Here is a 19,898-nt window from a genome sequence, read left to right as displayed (position 1 = left end):
TGTATTTAGCCCTTCCGGTACTTTGATATTGAACCTGAGAATATGTATGTTTAGATTCAAGTTGCCTCAGGCATCGTTCACTTTTGCCTCCTCTCTTCCTATTTGGTACTTGATCCAATACAAAGTAACTAAGACCTCTACCTTACTCTCATGCATTGTCTCAAAGGGCCTGGCCACTGGGTAGGTTTGGTCCTTATTTTTAATGGCTCTGACATGTTGTAAAATACGCTGGTGAGCTTTCAAGATCATGCTCCCTACATACAACTTTGGGTAGGTACATCTGAAAACATAAATAGCAAACTCGTGCTTGCAACACAGTCTTTTCTTTATTCTCCAGGTGCAGTCAGAGAAAGGCCATTTCTGAGGTATTTATTCCATAATTACAAACCTTGCATTAGGTTAGGGGAGCTTACAGTGGCACTGTGAGCTAGCTGGTTTATAGGCCAACATATCCTGCGGGGGTATCCAGAATCAGTCTTGACATCAAGCCCTTAGTTTATGTTGTCCAAACAATGCACAGATCCTACAGATTAGTAGGAACTACACGACATGGCGCCACCAACGATGGTTAGGCACTTATTTATTTCGTGCTTTCTCAGAGACCCCTACTCACATTAAACTGGAGACATCTATAGTGGAAAAAGAGACTCCGGCTCATCTGAGTAGGTGTGTATTGGCTATAGGTTTTATCAAGCTTGAAGGTGTAGGAGAGTAGAGTCTGCTTTCTATGTTCACCCCCACTTTTTGCTTTTGCTTTACTGGTTTTCGACTTAGATATGGCTGTGGGCCTGCTAATCAGACCCACATCCCTGCTGTTCTCCCTCTAAATTAATACTATGTACTTTAGGTGCATAACCCAATTGGATAGGATCACCTTATTGGCCCCTGTACAGTGTACCTTAGGTACCCAGGGCATAGGTGTACCCTAGGCCTACCAGGGGCTGCAGCATGTATTATGCCACCCCTGGCCTGGCCTTCCATTATGACACAACTGGCTGATCACTCAGCTGGGGCAAGGTTGTGTAATCACCCCTTGCTTAGGTGTAGTATTCCTATACCTACCTTATATATAGACACATGTGTACCTATCAGCCACTCCTATGGCAGGCCTTAACAATCCTGGAGGCAGAGTGCTTGGTAACATGTGAGATAGTGCTCTAGCATGAGCTGAGCCTGTCTGCAGCTTTCGGAACCATGTCCTTATAGCTGTTCTATGATATAGCCTACCATATACTCTTAAAGTGCCTTATAATCTTAAACGGTTATGGTAACTATGGTTTGGTTTTATCAAAACATGTCGTGTAAGGTGTCTAACACTTTGGAATAATACCCCCATCCCATTTCTGGTGATGAGGATATTATCGCTCCCTTCTAGAGGGAGAAGACATGTTGAAACCTACTTACCCGGTTAAAGTTAACCAGAGCCCCAGCATCACAAAATGGATGCTGCTGCCACGACACAAGTCTGACCTCCTGCTGCTGGGAGTGATCCCGGCACGGGAGGCTTGGACAATAGGTTTCCTGACTTGGGAGGTGCGAGCACCACCCCAGACAGGCCTTAGTGTATTGGGGCAGGGAGGGATGAAAGAAACTAGACACTGCCTGGGGCACACAAGGTGTCCCATGCATAGTCCAGTTCAAACCGGTGCTGGGGCACTCCAGCCCCAGTCCTGGCGCGAAACTGGACAAAGGGAAGGGGGTGTAACCACCCCCCTCCCAGGTCCCACCCATAAGGCGTGACCTAGCAGGCAACCCAGCCCCCCAGATTAGTATAAGTGTGGTAGCTGGGCCCCAGGAAATTAGATTATCCTGAACCTGCAACTTTAACAGAAACTCTGGACCTTCGACATTCGACGAAAGAAGAAGACTGAAGAATCTACCTTGTGGCCAAGGAGTGGCCACCCTGTGCAAACAGGCACCATCAAGAGACTTACCCTTTGCTTTGCTGAAGTTCTACGAGGGACCGACTGCAGAGCCTGACCAGAGCCTTGACTTCCAGACTTCTCCGACCCTGATCCACATCCACAGCCGAGCTGAGATCCGTGGAGGCGACGAGAGACGTGGGACCGGCTACCTGGGAAAAGTGGCGAGTATCTTCCAGCGCAGCTTCTGAGGCACCCTCGAGGTTGTGCACCGGGGATTGAGAAGCCCCAACCCCAAGCACCATCTGCACCGAAGATCAGCCCCCCACACTCCACGAGTCCTGCGTGGGGCCCTTCTGCATTTTCCTGCTTGCCGTGTCTGTCCGGTTGCTTGCCCGTTGGCTAGTAACCTTTGCGACGACAAACCTTCAATTTTCCACTGCTGGTTTGGCTCCTCCAGACTGGCTCCTGCTCCTCTGTAAAAGAGAAGCACCCCAGACCTTCCTGGTCTGCACCAGAAGCAAGTCCTCCATTCTTCGTGGGTTCCGCTTGCCAAGGCTTGGTGAGTCCTAGTTCGACTTCGACGCCGCCGACAGCACGAGCCTTCGTGGGACAGCTCGCCTCCTGGTCGTCCTCGACGTCTCCTGGTACCCGTGGCTGCTGCGACAAGCTTCACCTCTTCACCTGCAATCTCCCGACATCGCCTGGTTCCTTTCTGGTTCCACGTGGTCACTGGCTAGTGACCCAGACTCTGTCCCTTCTGCTTGTAGGTATCCTTCCTTCTTGATCCCGGCCTTGGGATCCACCAGACACTCTTCACTGACTGCCTGTCAGCATCTTTCCTTCAGGCATCCATAGGAGTCGACGACGAAACCCGACGCAAGTTCACACCTATGCACCCGCAGCCCGTGGGCTAGGTAACTTGGGTACTCCGGTGCTCATCAGGGTATTGACTATCCTAGTGTCTAGTTCTCAAGTCTCGACTTCCTAGCTACTCCAGAAGTGTCCTAAATCTTATTAATTCTGAACTGTACTATTTCTATTGATTATACGCATTACGCGTGAGTGTTTCCACTCTACACCTGAATCCCGTGGGCCTCCCACTTCCTAACCTTGGGTAGTATAGTGTAGCCCCAGCGATTCCCTAGGCCTAGGCCTATCCTATTTCCGTGACAGTGGTCCTTATACCACTTACTTAGTATATGGTTTGCGTGGCCCCTAGGGCCTAACTGTATTACTTACCTGTGTGACTTAATGTATGCTTGAATAAGACTGTGTTGTACTAACCTCGAATCTCATAAAGAGTGTTGAGGGTTTGACTAGAATAAATACACTTTATTTTATATATATATCTGTTGTGGTGTCCTTTCATTTGGTATTTAAGGGGTTACAAATGGTATAACAGCTGGCTTCACATGCCATTCAGAGTTTAGCCTAAGACTGATCTTGTCCATGCTACCACTAGGATAGCTGGTCTATAAGGTTGACTTTACAACCAATCACCATAAGGGTTGTTTGGACTGATACAAGGTGTACACTAGAATTAGTGACATCATATATCAGGCCAACTTCTCACATTGGTGAGCAGCGGTTGGGATCTGAGCTTGCTGTTGTAATACCATTGTAATCTTGAGATACTAAATTGAAAGATCACACAGATATTGTTTAGGTACATATAACATAGATTATAAATACTTACGTCCTACTGGACTTAGTTGTTGTAGGTTGAAGGGCCTAGCACACCCTGACTACAACTACTAGAGAGGTTTAGTAGATACAACTAGTGTAGGTAGGTGCACACACCACACCCTCACTAGATCATGTCTCTGGGAGGAGATCTAGTAGATTCTCTCTCACGAGGGGCAGGTCTTAGAAAGATCCCCTCTAGATATGATACCCTAACTTTTCAGGAGGTGAGACAATTGTGTACCTCCAGAAAGTTAAAACAGGGTGCAAACCCTACCCTCCTTCAGCTAGTAGAGATCCTAGAAGAGTATGATGCCCTTAGGGCCTCCCAGGCTGGTACCCTAGGTACAGGGGAGGGTCTACCCGCTACAGATGAGTCAGATGGGACTTCAGATGAGGAGGTAGACAGCCAGGTCAAAGTAGGAAGACTTAGCCAGGCTAACTTAAGCTTACATGGGAGTCTGCATGGGCTTCCCCATTCAGTGTTCAACAAAGGGAAGGAGAGTGAAAGGTGGGCTATTTTTATAGAGGTCCTACACATAGGCCCTAAGTAACTGTATCAACAAGAGATGTGTAGTTCCTACAGGACGGGAAGTCAAAGGGGAATAAAGTATTCCAATCCAGACTTCAACCTAGTGAATGTAGGTGCACAAGGGAAGGGAATCCCTTAAGGGTGGAACTAAAACCCTCACACACCCAGCAAGCTAGGTGTCATGCTTCATCATCTGGGTTCTGCTCCTCCTTTAATCAATACATAAGGTAGGGGCGCCTATTAAGGGTTGACCAACATATCAGTTCTCACCCTTGTTTTTCTCACCACACTGTAGATAGTTTTTTCGAGCACACTTCACTTTAGTATTATAGGTCCTGACGAAGCGCCACGAGATCCTTCTGACTAACTGGGCGCGAAACATGTTGACCAGAAGAGTCGAGCGTAGCTAGCCACTCCTCCGTTGTGAGCATATATAGCTTTTACGCCACTCACCCCCCTTTTTAATTAGGTGGTTGACTGAGCCAATAAACTTTTATTCCAGATTAACCAACCTATTTTAAATCACTTACATCTACACTCCCGGGCCCTCACACGCATGCACCATACGGCAGGGAACAAAAGATCTCCGACAAAGAGCCCCTGTATGGGTGCCCGTCGGGTATTGCACCGCCGACCCGACGAGGAGCAGAACCCAGATGATGAAGCATGACACCTAGCTTGCTGGGTGTGTGAGGGTTTTAGTTCCACCCTTAAGGGATTCCCTTCCCTTGTGCACCTACATTCACTAGGTTGAAGTCTGGATTGGAATACTTTATTCCCCTTTGACTTCCCGTCCTGTAGGAACTACACATCTCTTGTTGATACACTTCCCCATTCAGACCCCCAAGTGGACTTAACCAGAGAAACAGGAGAGACAGATCCCCTTCAAGGGAATCCATCCACTCCCATGTCTCTAGCATCTCTAATGCCTCTTCTCACAGGGGAATGACTTCCCCGCAGAGAAAAGAGCATGAAGCCAGAATGAGGGAAGCTAATCTAAGGATTGAGAGGGAAGAACTTGCCCTTGCCAAGGAGAAGCTTGCTCTGGCTAGAGAGCAGAAGTTAAGTGGGTTAGAACCCACTGGTGGCAGCAATATCCCTAAGGATAGAGACAGGACCTATGATAATAGAAACCTGAGCAAGATTGTCCCTCCCTACAAGTGTGGGGATGACATCCACAAATGGATAACTGCTTTGGAGAGGGCTTGCAAAGTTCAGCAGGTACCCCAAAGTCAGTGGGCAGCTATCTTGTGGCTCTCCTTCTCTGAGAAAGGTAGAGACAAGCTCCTCACAGTTAGTGATGAGGATGCTGACACTTACACTGTCCTGAAGAGTGCTCTAATTGATGGGTTTGGCCTAACCAATGAACAATACAGGTTGTTGTTCAGGGATACCCAGAAGACACAGACTCAGGACTGGACTGACTTTGTAGATTGTGCCACTAAGGCTTTGGAAGGCTGGCTATTGGGAAGTAAGGTTAAGGACTATACAGGATTGTATAATTTGATCATGAGAGAACAAATCCTTAACAACTGTCAAAACCAGCCACTGCATCAACACCTGATTGATTCTGATCTGACTTCTCCCCAAGAATTGGGAAAGAAGGCAGATAGATGGGTCAGGACTAGAGTTAAGCAGAAAAACCAGAACCAGGGCGGTGATCAGAAAAAGGCAGACCAGAAGGGTAATGATCAGAAACAAAAAGACCAGAAGTCTTCACCAGGCCCCCAAAAGGCTCAGGGGGAGGGTGGTCCCAAAAAGGATAAAAAGAAAGATGGCCAAAAGAAACCATGGTGCAACTATTGTAAGTCCAACTCACATTGGTTTAGTGAGTGCACCAAAAAGGATAAGCCCCCAGCCACCATTGCCCCTAAGGCAACTGTACCCCCTAGTTCAGCTGTAAGTGGTGGTTCCCAGCAAAAGGGTGTAGTAGGGTTAAACATAGGAACTGAGGAGGGTTCTGGCCTAGTCAGGATACCTACTCAGGCTGTTCTGATCTGTGATGGGGACATAGCTTTGTCCTCTACTATAGGCCCCAGTAACCTGGGCAAGTACAGACAGACTCCTTTTATCAATGATAGGATGGCTCAGGCCTACAGGGACACTGGGGCTAGTGTCACAATGGTGACACCTGCCTTTGTGGACCCTGGACAGATCATACTAGGTGAGGGACCCTGGACAGATCATACTAGGTGAGAACTACTTAGTGACCAACGCTAGCAATGCCACTACCTCCCATAGTGTGGCAATTGTTAACTTCTCCTGGGGAGGGGTAACTGGCCTCAAGAAAGTTTTTGTTAGTTCAGACCTTCCTGTGGAGTGTTTACTGGGCAATGATCTTGAAACTTCAGTTTGGTCTGAAGTGGAGTATAGGACCCATGCAGAAATGCTGGGGATAGATGCACATGTCCTTGCTGTGACCAGGTCACAGGCCAAAAACACTGAACAAGTGCTGGATCCTATAACCATGGACCAGTCACAACCCAAGAGAAAGAGCAGTAGGGTAAAGGCTGTGCCTTCCCCCCTGCCTCAGGTAATGGATCAGCCCTCACAGGAGGATGATTCTGAGAGCCCTGAAGGAACTGTCCTAGAAGAACTTGAACCTGATCAGGTTGAGTTTCTTGGGACAGGGGGACCTTCAAGGGCAGATCTGAGGCAGGCACAATTAGACTGCCCCTCTCTTGAACCCCTCAGACAGCAGGCTGCTGCTGAGGCTGCAGGGAATGCTCAAGGTACCCATAGAGTGTATTGGGATGAAGGGCTGCTGTATTCAGAGGCTAGAGACCCCAAGCCTGGTGCATCCAGGAGGTTGGTCATACCACTGAAGTTCAGAGGCTTCCTTCTTACTTTAGCCCATGATATTCCCCTTGCAGGACACTTAGGCCAGAACAAGACTTGGGACAGGCTTGTCCCTCACTTTCACTGGCCTCATATGTCAGAAGATACCAAGGAGTTTTGTCGCTCCTGTGTCACCTGCCAAGCCAGTGGCAAATCAGGTGGCACCACAAAGGCCCCCCCTCATACCACTACCTGTGGTGGGGGTTCCCTTTGAGAGAGTGGGCATAGATATTGTAGGACCAATGGACCCACAAACAGCATCTGGGCACAGATTCATACTGGTGATAGTGGACCATGCCACCAGGTATCCAGAAGCTATTCCCCTAAGGACCACAACAGCTCCTGTTGTGGCAAGGGCCCTACTTGGAGTATTCTCCAGAGTGGGCTTTCCAAAGGAGGTCATTTCTGACAGAGGTGCCAACTTCATGTCAGGATATTTGACTGCAATGTGGAAGGAGTGTGGTGTGAACTACAAGTTCACCACACCCTATCACCCACAGTGCAATGGGCTTGTGGAGAGATTCAACAAGACCCTAAAAGGGATGATAAAAGGTTTACCAGACAAGCTTAGGCGAAGATGGGACATCCTTTTACCCTGCCTTCTGTTTGCTTACAGAGAGGTCCCACAAAAGGGGGTTGGCTACAGCCCTTTTGAGCTTTTGTTTGGGCATCCTGTAAGAGGACCCCTATGTTTAGTAAGGGAAGGATGGGAGAGACCTCACAGACAACCCAAACTTGATATAGTGGATTGTGTACTTGGTCTCCACTCCAGGATGGCAGAGTATATGAAGAAGGCTTCTAAAAACCTTGAGGCAAGCTAAGAACTCCAAAAAGCTTGGCATGACCAAAAGGCTGTGCTGACTGTGTACCAGCCAGGGCAGAAAGTGTGGGTGTTGGAGCCAGTGGCCCCAGCAGCACTCCAAGACAAATGGTCTGGACCCTACACTATTGTTGAGAAAAAGGGAGAAGTCACCTACTTGGTGGACCTTGGGACTCCCAGAAGCCCCCACAGGGTGTTTCACGTCAACAGATTGAAGGCATATGTTGACAGGGCAGACATGGGCTTACTCATGGCTACAGATGAGGGGCAGGAGGAAGAGAGTGACCCTCTCCCAGACCTGTTGACTCAGAACCCTGATGATGGCTCAGTTGATGGTGTAGTCTTTTCTGACAGCCTCACTGTCCATCAGCAACAGGACTGCAGACAAGTTCTGCAATCCTACAGACATATGTTCTCTCTGACCCCAAGTCAGACAAACTGGTGCACCCATGAGGTGGACACTTGTGACAGTCTGCCTGTGAAGAGTAAAATCTACAGGCAACCTGACCATGTCAGGGACTGCATAAAAGTTGAGGTACAAAAGATGTTGGAGCTGGGAGTCATTGAACCTTCAGAGAGCCCTTGGGCTAGTCCTGTAGTTCTTGTGCCAAAACCTCACACCCAAGATGGTAAGAGAGAGATGAGGTTTTGCGTGGACTACAGAGGTCTCAATGCTGTCACTAGGACAGATGCCCACCCAATACCTAGGGCAGATGAGCTCATTGACAGACTGGCAGCTGCTCAGTTTTTGAGCACATTTGACCTGATAGCAGGCTACTGGCAGATCAGACTAGCTGAGAATGCAAAGGCCAAAACTGCTTTCTCGACCCCAGGAGGACATTATCAATTTGTGGTAATGCCCTTTGGCTTGAAGAATGCACCTGCCACTTTCCAAAGGTTGGTGAATCAAGTCCTTACTGGGTTGGATGACTACTGTGCAGTTTATCTGGATGATATTGCTGTCTTTAGCTCCACCTGGGAGGATCACCTGGTCCACCTGAGGAATGTTTTAGAGGCCCTGCAAAAGGCAGGCCTCACTATCAAGGCCACTAAGTGCCAGATAGGGCAGAGCAAGGTTGTATACCTGGGCCACCTAGTTGGTGGGGGTCAGGTTCAACCACTGGAGAGCAAGATCCAGACCATAAAGGACTGGACTCCTCCAACTACCCAGACTCAGGTCAGAGCTTTCTTGGGCCTGACTGGGTACTACAGAAAGTTTGTTAAGAACTATGGGTCCATTGTGACACCACTTAATGACTTGACCTCCAAGAAAATGCCAAAGAAAGTTCAGTGGACAGTAAGCTGTCAAAAAGCATTTGATGACCTGAAGCAGGCCATGTGCAGTGCACCTATTCTGAAAAGTCCAGACTACTCCAAAGAGTTTATTGTCCAGACAGATGCTTCTGAGTTGGGTGTGGGAGCTGTTCTTTCACAACTTAATATAGATGGTCAAGACCAGCCCATTGCTTTTATAAGTAGAAGGCTGACCCCTAGAGAGAAACGTTGGTCAGCTATTGAGAGGGAGGCCTTTGCTGTGGTTTGGGCCCTGAAGAAGCTGAGGCCATACTTGTTTGGCACTCACTTCAAGATTCAGACAGACCATAAGCCCCTCTTGTGGCTAAATCAGATGAAGGGTGAAAATCCCAAACTTCTTAGGTGGTCCATTTCCCTACAGGGGATGGACTTCACAGTGGAACATAGACCTGGGACTGACCATGCCAATGCAGATGGACTCTCCAGATATTTCCACTTAGAACATGAAGACTCAACTGGTCAAGGTTAGTTTAATGTCCCTAAGTTGGGGGGGGGGGGGTTGTGTAGGAGAGTAGGGTCTGCTTTCTATGTTCACCCCCACTTTCTGCTTTTGCTTTACTGGTTTTCGACTTAGATGTGGCTGTGGGCCTGCTAATCAGACCCACAGCCCTGCTGTTCTCTCTCTAAATTAATACTATGTACTTTAGGTGCATAACCCAATTGGATAGGATCACCTTATTGGCCCCTGTACAGTGTACCTTAGGTACCCAGGGCATAGGTGTACCCTAGGCCTACCAGGGGCTGCAGCATGCATTATGCCACCCCTGGCCTGGCCTTCCATTATGACACAACTGGCTGATCACTCAGCTGGGGCAAGGTCGTGTAATCACCCCTTGCTTAGGTGTAGTATTCCTATACCTACCTTATATATAGACACATGTGTACCTATCAGCCACTCCTATGGCAGGCCTTAACAATCCTGGAGGCAGAGTGCTTGGTAACATGTGAGATAGTGCTCTAGCATGAGCTGACCCTGTCTGCAGCTTTCGGAACCATGTCCTTATAGCTGTTCTATGATATAGCCTACCATATACTCTTAAAGTGCCTTATAATCTTAAACGGTTATGGTAACTATGGTTTGGCTTTATCAAAACATGTCGTGTAAGGTGTCTAACACTTTGGAATAATACCCCCATCCCATTTCTGGTGATGAGGATATTATCCCTCCCTTCTAGAGGGAGAAGACATGTTGAAACCTACTTACCCGGTTAAAGTTAACCAGAGCCCCAGCATCACAAAATGGATGCTGCTGCCACGACACAAGTCTGACCTCCTGCTGCTGGGAGTGATACCGGCACGGGAGGCTTGGACAATAGGTTTCCTGCCTTGGGAGGTGCGAGCACCACCCCAGACAGGCCTTAGTGTATTGGGGCAGGGAGGGATGAAAGAAACTAGACACTGCCTGGGGCACACAAGGTGTCCCATGCATAGTCCAGTTCAAACCGGTGCTGGGGCACTCCAGCCCCAGTCCTGGCGCGAAACTGGACAAAGGGAAGGGGGTGTAACCACCCCCCTCCCAGGTCCCACCCATAAGGCGTGACCTAGCAGGCAACCCAGCCCCCCAGATTAGTATAAGTGTGGTAGCTGGGCCCCAGGAAATTAGATTATCCTGAACCTGCAACTTGAACAGAAACTCTGGACCTTCGACATTCGACGAAAGAAGAAGACTGAAGAATCTCCCTTGTGGCCAAGGAGTGGCCACCCTGTGCGAACAGGCACCATCAAGAGACTTACCCTTTGCTTTGCTGAAGTTCTACGAGGGACCGACTGCAGAGCCTGACCAGAGCCTTGACTTTCAGACTTCTCCGACCCTGATCCACATCCACAGCCGAGCTGAGATCCGTGGAGGCGACGAGAGACGTGGGACCGGCTACCTGGGAAAAGTGGCGAGTATCTTCCAGCGCAGCTTCTGAGGCACCCTCGAGGTTGTGCACCGGGGATTGAGAAGCCCCAACCCCAAGCACCATCTGCACCGAAGATCAGCCCCCCCCACTCCACGAGTCCTGCGTGGGGCCCTTCTGCATTTTCCTGCTTGCCGCGTCTGTCCGGTTGCTTGCCCGTTGGCTAGTAACCTTTGCGACGACACACCTTCAATTCTCCACTGCTGGTTTGGCTCCTCCAGACTGGCTCCTGCTCCTCTGTAAAAGATAAGCACCCCAGACCTTCCTGGTCTGCACCAGAAGCAAGTCCTCCATTCTTCGTGGGTTCCTCTTGCCAAGGCTTGGTGAGTCCTAGTTCGACTTTGACGCCGCCGACAGCAGGAGCCTTCGTGGGACAGCTCGCCTCCTGGTCCTGGTCGTCCTTGATGTCTCCTGGTACCCGTGGCTGCTGCGACAAGCTTCACCTCTTCACCTGCAATCTCCCGACATCGCCTGGTTCCTTCCTGGTTCCACGTGGTCACTGGCTAGTGACCCAGACTCTGTCCCTTCTGCTTGCAGGTATCCTTCCTTCTTGATCCCGGCCTTGGGATCCACCGGACACTCTTCACTGACTGCCTGTCAGCATCTTTCCTTCAGGCATCCATAGGAGTCGACGACGAAACCCGACGCAAGTTCACACCTATGCACCCGCAGCCCGTGAGCTAGGTAACTTGGGTACTCCAGTGCTCATCAGGGTATTGACTATCCTAGTGTCTAGTTCTCAAGTCTCGACTTCCTAGCTACTCCAGAAGTGTCCTAAATCTTATTAATTCTGAACTGTACTATTTCTATCGATTATACACATTACGCGTGAGTGTTTCCACTCTGCACCTGAATCCCGTGGGCCTCCCACTTCCTAACCTTGGGTAGTATAGTGTAGCCCCAGCGATTCCCTAGGCCTAGGCCTATCCTATTTCCGTGACAGTGGTCCTTATACCACTTACTTAGTATATGGTTTGCGTGGCCCCTAGGGCCTAACTGTATTACTTACCTGTGTGACTTAATGTATGCTTGAATAAGACTGTGTTGTACTTACCTCGAATCTCATAAAGAGTGCTGAGGGTATTTTGACTAGAATAAATACACTTTATTTTATATATATATCTGTTGTGGTGTCCTTTCATTTGGTATTCAAGGGGTTACAAATGGTATAACAGCTGGCTGCACATGCCATTCAGAGTTTAGCCTAAGACTGCTCTTTTCCATGCTACCACTAGGATAGCTGGTCTATAAGGTTGACTTTACAACCAATCACCATAAGGGTTGTTTGGACTGATACAAGGTGTACACTAGAATTAGTGACATCATATATCAGGCCAACTTCTCACAGAAGGATTAAGAAATATTCCCATATTGTACAAACTGAATCTCAATAATTTCATTTTCATAAAAAACACTTTTTCATTTTTTACAATGTCCGAAGATAGAGAGGACGTTAAAGTACAAGCAGCTACTCTAAATATTTCAGAAAGTTGCAGACCAGCAGTTACTATGAAATTACAACATGGCCTTCCGGCAACGGGTAGAGATGTTACCTTTGTGGTTGAGGCACTCGAAGCATTCAAGACAGAGGTATTTTATTCTTGGGTTACATTACTAGCTGCAGACACAGGCACAAAATTGTTCACACTTACATTGAAGATGAGACACCGGATGAATAATTTCCATACGTGGACATAGAAGTCCTGTTAACTTACCAAGAGCATATTAATTGGTTTAAAGGTGCCCTCCCCCACACCGTAGAAAATTTGAGACTCGGTCCATTCAGTAAAGAAGGAGCGACCTGGCCGGTTTTAGCTTCGTATACACCACACCCCGACATTTCGAGGTTACCAGAAGCAGAAATGCGCACACTATACGAAGATTAAGTAATCATTTACAAAAATCTTACACAATTCATAATGCGAACACTTATAGTCCAACCTGTGAGGGCTTCTCAGGCTGCACAACCTCAATTGGCTACTACGGGTATCAGCCCTCAAATGCTGAATGCCATCATGGGAAAGATTCCCACCAGTCGGGAGCAAGTATTGTTCTTGATAGCACAAAAACAGCACAGTTTGAAGCTGTTTTTCACCATACGGGCACACAGGAAAAACAAAGAATTTTAACAATTTGCTTGCCAATGGAGATGGCTCCCTCGATAGAACATTGTACCACTTGGGGTACAGTATTCGCTGTTGTTTACACCAGAACTCATGGTACCCTTCAATAGAGTTAATACCAAATGTATTGAAACAAATACAGAATGAGTACGGGGCAGAACCTGCCCTGAACTTAGGGATAATACTAATAGGCAATTCTGCCCAAGTTTCTGCAATTATGTTAAGTAACATAAAAGGGGAAGCAGCTGCGATGGCTATACGCCAGCGCCTGATGGAATTCACTCCTATACAAGAGAAAAGGGATTTATCTTACATTATTGCAGACACATATGCTTATCTGAGAAGAGATAATCTGGGAGCCAGACCTGGGAAACCAGTGGTTAAGGGTAATTCTGAAAAGGACAACTCTAAGTCTAAGCAAGCACCTGATTCTTCTAAAAAGAAATGGGATAATAAACAAAACAATATTGAACAAAATCAACAACAAGCATGGAGTGGGCCTCCTCATCAGGAGCGTACTGAAAAGAGGTACAATCTCAGAAACCGTGAAAGCATTTGAAAACCTGACAGATAAGGATACTGATACACGTTCCTCTTGTTCCTTTCAGGATCAATCTGAGAAACGCTCGGAGAGAGGAGGACGACGGTAAGAGCAAAGATCAGAAGAGCGAGTCATGCCGAGAAGGTAGACACATTGCACTTCAGAGTACATCTTCAAACAAGATGATAAACAAAAATCTACGAAACCTCAATTTAAAAATAAAAAAGTAGCAGGGATTAAGATAAAAAATGCTCAGACTGCTGAGGACGCTGCTTCTGAACAGGGAATGGGCAGTGACTATACTGAACAGTGCAACAGAAGTCACAATAGCTTGCCAGAACCTGATGGATTTTCTGGAAGTAGTAATGCTGAGTGAGTATATCAAGGTGGGGACACCTGATACAAGAGTAAGTGTCCCACATTGTTTACACAAAATAACGCTTCAGATAGAAGGGGACATACAAAGACAGGTAAAGGGTCTCTTTTGGTAGGACCTGACACATGTTTAAGACATTCTTTTGGCTGAAAAGGATTGGCCACCTGAGTTCGTAATAGATTGCCCAATAGCAGAAGTAATTCTACCTGCTTTCTTCAATCTCATAGTAGAATCAGTTAAAAATGTTTAGGCGCAGGAGTGGGCATCAGCTTTAGTGCCTGTCCTATACCGCAATCATGTTGGATGGGATGATGAGTCTCCTCATCACAAGATCCTGTTAAAAACGATCCCTCAACTGCAGAGACAATACCCAAATAAACATGAAGCAAAGAAACAAGTCAGGAAGATCTTCGATCAACTTGAGTACCATGGGTGTAATAGAAAATTGCACCTCATTCATGAATTTGTTTCCCGTAATGAAACCTGACAATTTATTTAGTTTAGTCTTAGATTACAGACATTTAAATGCATCCACACACACATTTGCACTACAGAATGCACACAGTGCCGTGCTGATGAATAACATCAGGCGGAAGAATTACAAAAAAAATACTATTTTTATTTTTTTTATTTTAGCGATTTCTACAGCGCCTGGTGACCCAAGGGTATCCCCGCGCTATGTAACTTGAACCTATTGAGACGGGAGGTAGTCGAAGGGTGTTACTTGGGAAACAAGTGGGTCTTAAGTTTTTTTCGGAACGCAAGGTAATTGGATTCCAATCTGAGGGCCAGGGGGAGTGCGTTCCAGCCTGGAAGTACATATTTGACCCCATTTTCAGCATTAGGGTCTCAGCAGCAATTTTGTCATTTGCCACAAGGGTATAAGGATAGCCCTGGGCTGTTTTCAGCCAGACTAGAGTTACTTCAAAGTATTGATGAGGCGGGGTGACCTATGTAGATGATATTTATCTAACGGACGACTAATTAATGGAACATTTGGGCACAGTAAACAACATAATATTTGGGTTTGCCTACTTTTTTTTTTATTGAAAGGAATAACGCAAATACGTACAGTGACTATTAGCAGTTACTGTGTGTGCACGTCATAGCCAATTACAAAGCAGTCTCATCGTCTGTGACACAATCTTATGGCATCTCCTCCAATACATAGCCGCATAGTCAGTTTGAGGCCCGCTCCCGTCGTAACATGAAACTGTACTAACACCATCATACGTGACAGTTAAACATACACAAAAGGACCACAATTGTTTAGCCAAATATCCTCCATTTTTTGACTTATTTAAATAAGGCCTGGTCCCTCAGCCTTCCCAGTTTCCTTACCAACCAAGTACTGCTGGTACAATCCCCAAAAGCTCCTAGGGCGGCTCTGAGGTGACAACAAGTCATTATACCATTCAGATTGCGTGTTACAATATACCATATCTTTAGACCATTCTATTACGGTAGGTGCAGGTCCCCGCGCCCACCGCATAGCAATTCTTCGTTCGGCGAGCAACAATCTCATACCTATAGGTTTTGTACCTCTTTCGGCAGCTTCCCAGTAAGCGCCAGCAGTGGGTCTATTGTAAGCTCCAACCAGTGATTTTGTTCAATATTTGGAAGATCTGCTCCCAGAACCTCGCTATCCCCGGGCATGTCCAGGCTTTATGTAGAAACCCTGCTGAGGCGACCCTACATCTCTCGCAATCTGCAGAGTCCCGTTGGCCGTACCGGAATAGTGGTGCTGGTGTATAGTAGACTCTGTTAAGGAATTTAAAAAGGTTCAGGCGATGTCAGCCATTCAGAGACACTTGTTGTGTAGTCTCACAGCAATATTGCCAAACAGTGTCCTCAAGTGCTACCCATAGATCTGTTTGCCATTCCAGTCTAGCCTTAGTATAGTGATTTCTTCAATAATCCTGCATTTTATCGTAAATGATAGAAACGATCTTTCTGGCGGTCGCGCAGCGCAATAAGTGAGAAAGCACCCCTAACTCAGGCGTCTCCAGCAGCGCGTCTCAATCTATGAAAGTGGAAGCGAGCAAGAGGTATAGCATCACTACCTTCAATATCAAGCTCATCCCAACCCCGTCCTTGCCCTCTGAAAACAGGTCGCCTATCTTGGTGACACCAAGCTTCTCAAGAGCCTGTACCACCTCCTTCTCTCAGCTTAACGGCAGCCAGTTACACCACGCAATCGTGGTTAAGGGGGAATAGAGAATTGTGCCTGCCTGCCGTTTCAGCAGATTTTGCGACGCATGTACCACCGAAATGACAGAGTCCAGAACCCCAGTCCTTCTGAGAGGGGCCCGAAACAGCACCATTGACAGTGATTCAGGTGCTGAAGCCACCTTTTCAATTAATATATGAGGAGGACGCCTTTCCTCATGAATCCAATGGAAAGCATGAGATCCCTGCGCCGTTCTATAGTATAGCGCCAAATCTGGTGCCCCCAGTCGTCCCATAACGTATGGCAAAGTGAGAACAACCCACCTAACCCGCGGCTGCTACCCAATCCAGGCCAGTCTAGTCAATAGAGAGCTCAGTGTCTTAAAAATGTCTACAGGCAGCACTATCGGGATGTTTAGGAATAAAAACAAGTATCTAGGTAACACCACCATCTTCATTAGAGATATGCGCCCCTGCAAGGACAGGGGGAGGTGGACCCACCTATTGACTTCTTCCTCTAATCTGGTGATCGCTCTGTCGTAGTTTTCGCTAAGCACCAGGGCTGAATCCGTATGCATGCGTATGCCTAAATACCAGATCAGATCCGATGTCCACTGTAGGGGGTAGTCCAGGCCCACTGTTAGCATAGCAGGGGACAAAGGAAAAATTGTTGACTTAGGCCAGTTGATTTCAAGTTAGGACATTTCCCCATATTGCACAACCTCATATATACAACAACGTATCATCCGCATATGCCGATACAATGAGGTTATAATTTGGGAATCTAATCCCCCTGTGGCCGTGGTATTCCCTTAATGCACACGCGAGGGGCTTAGCTAATAAAACATATAGTAAAGGGGACAGTGGGCACCCCTGTTGAGAGCTTCTCGATAGTCTATTAGGGGATGTGACTATGTCACCAATCCTTATCCGAGCGGCAGGAGAGCTACCTACTAGGACGAACCGGCGCTGAAGACTCCCCGCACACGGACCTTTACTACTTGAACTAATCTTGTTATCCTTACCAAGTATCAGCCCACAGGAGGCGTTTCACAGTCTCCTCGCATTTCCAGGATCACCTCAGCAAATCCACTGAGAGGTTTCTTTATCTCAGGCTTCTCAGTCACTGAATTTACGAGACCTAACGTTAATACTTATCCTGCCCAAAGGCGCTGCAACGTTTTCTTACCTTGCCCTGAAGAAGCCCATGTCTGGGCGAAACGCGTTGGCTGTATTGAACTTTGAGCACATCAAGAATAAAAACAACTAAGGAATACAAGCATCAACGTGGACTCATTAATTTTTCATATTTCATGTACATACTGCAGAAATCTTCCAATATATTGCCTCTCATACCCCTGTGAATGTTATTATAATTTATGGTCATATGGCAGCTGGCCATCTGAGGTGGGCAATATTTCACCACTTTTCAGTGACTTGTCTTGGCAGTGCAGTCCTCCATAACCCAGCTGCTTGTTTCTTGTTTCAATGCATAAAATTCCATTCAACTGAATCAAAGGCCTTTTCTGCATCTAAAAAGACAGCTACCGCTTTGACCTCAAGCTTAATATTTTGTATGGCGCCAAAGACCGTTCTCAGATTATATGACAAATTTTGATCGGGGACAAAGCCCGACTGCTCTGGGCCACCAACTGTGGTACCAAGGGGGCAAGAAAGTTAGCCAAGATCTTCGCAAAGAGCTTAGTGTCAACATTAAGGAACGATAAGGGCCGAAAGGACGAACATTCATCTGGGGGTTTGCCAGGCTTTAATATAGTGACAATAAGTGTTTCTCTCATTAAGGGTGGCATAGTCCCCGCCTCACCCATCTCCTCAAATAGCGTGCACAAATGCGGGATCAGGAGGTCCTTTAATTCTTTATAAATTGCTACAGTGAGTTCGTTGAGCCCAGGCGCACCTCCCACCCTCATCGAATTTAATGCTACAAGGATCTCATGGGATCTAATGGTTTAATTAGATGTTCCCTATGTTCTTTAGACAGCCAGGGCATCTGTATATGCTCTAAATATTCAGAGAATTATATCACATCTGATCTCTCTCTTGTACGGTACAGTTCTGAGTAATATGGACTAAAGCTATCTGCAATCCCCTTAGGGTAAGTCAGCAGCACCCCATCCGCAGCCTGTAGCTCCATCACACCTCCCGTCTCCCTCTTGTCTCGCAGAAGTACAGCCAACACCGCGCCTGGACGCTCACCATTTCCATACGTCTTAGCTACAGCCTACTTCCCCAAGTGTTTTATTTCACTCTCTGCAAGCTCATGGAACTCTGCTGGTGTCTCCTTTAGATTATCAGCTACCATAGGGTCAACATTTTCTAGACATTCTTTCTCTAACTCTGCCAACCACCCTTCCAGGCTTACCAGACACAGTTGGATAGAGCGTAGGACCCCAGAGTGCTTGGACAGCTATCCCTCTGATGTACACTTTGAACCTTTCCCAAACTGTTGAAAAACGTTGGATGGTTCCAAAATTGGTTTCAAAGAAGCATTCTATGGCTTCAGCTAATTCAGAACGAAAAATACTATCCTTCAGAGAGTATAGAGGGAAACACCATGTGAAGGGTGTTGGCTTCTTTCTCGCTTCCAATATCTAGCATTATTGGGGAATGATCAGAGAGGGACCATGGGAGTGCCTTGCAGTCTCGTATCTGCTGAAACAAGCGTCTCGATACAAACCAATAATCTATTCTGGTGTGTAAGTTGTGCGGGCCGAGTAATGACTAAATCCCCCTACTCCCGGGAAGCGCTCCCTGCAAGCATCTAGCAGATCCAGTTGGACAGCAATATCGCATATAACTCTGGGCGTGGCAGACAGGCGCCGTGCCAGACCCCCAGAACGATCCAACGAGGGCTCCAGGACACAATTTAGATCGCCCCCCAGAGGCTCAGCAAACCAACCTTTGGTCTCATGTGCTCTAGCAACTCCTGATAAAACTGTAGGCAATCATAGTTAGGCCCGTACACGTTGACTGTGTACCAATCAATGCCCTTCCCAGTGCATCTGGAGAACACATATCTGCCGCTAGTCTCAACTTCAAGTGCCTTTAGCGTAATACCTGATATAGGGTTAACCCAGGTAAGTACTCCACTGTCATGGGATGTGAACCCTGCTGCGTGGAAGTGGCCGTGCGGATGCCTGCGTGTGAGTATACTACTGCCTACCGGGAGGTGTGACTCTTGCAGTAGCGCTATGTCGATCTAGTCTCTCACTAAATATGCAGCTACCCTTCACAGCTTTGTTAAATCATTTAGGCCCCTGATATTCCAGGTGAGAAGACGAATTCTGCTACCGCTAAACTCCATCAAGGCCCTGTACCTCTGTCATAACTGTGTTGGCCAGATGTATCCTGCTCCACAATATCTTCTCTAGGCAGATCCTCGATTCTTGAACGTCGAATACACACTGTGTACACACTGCAGAGCCACGAAGAACAACAACATATCCCCCCCCCTCCTATGCCATGCGGACCCCAACTGGGCATGAAGGGTGTGGTTGGTTTGCTTACCTGGGCTACAAATTTAATTTTAAGAAATCAAAAATACCCCACCTCCGTGTCCTGTTTCTAGGATATGAGTTATCGAGTGACAGAAAAAGCCTCAGACACATTTTTCTACAAACATGTGCAATGCTCCAACCTCCAACAACTCTGAAAAGACTGCAATCCATTTTAGGATTTTTGAATTTTGGCAGAACTTACATTTTGGGTCAAACCA

Source organism: Triturus cristatus, chromosome 10, assembly GCF_964204655.1.
Source record: "Triturus cristatus chromosome 10, aTriCri1.1, whole genome shotgun sequence".
Lineage (NCBI taxonomy): Eukaryota > Metazoa > Chordata > Amphibia > Caudata > Salamandridae > Triturus > Triturus cristatus.
This window is presented reverse-complemented; position numbering follows the sequence as displayed.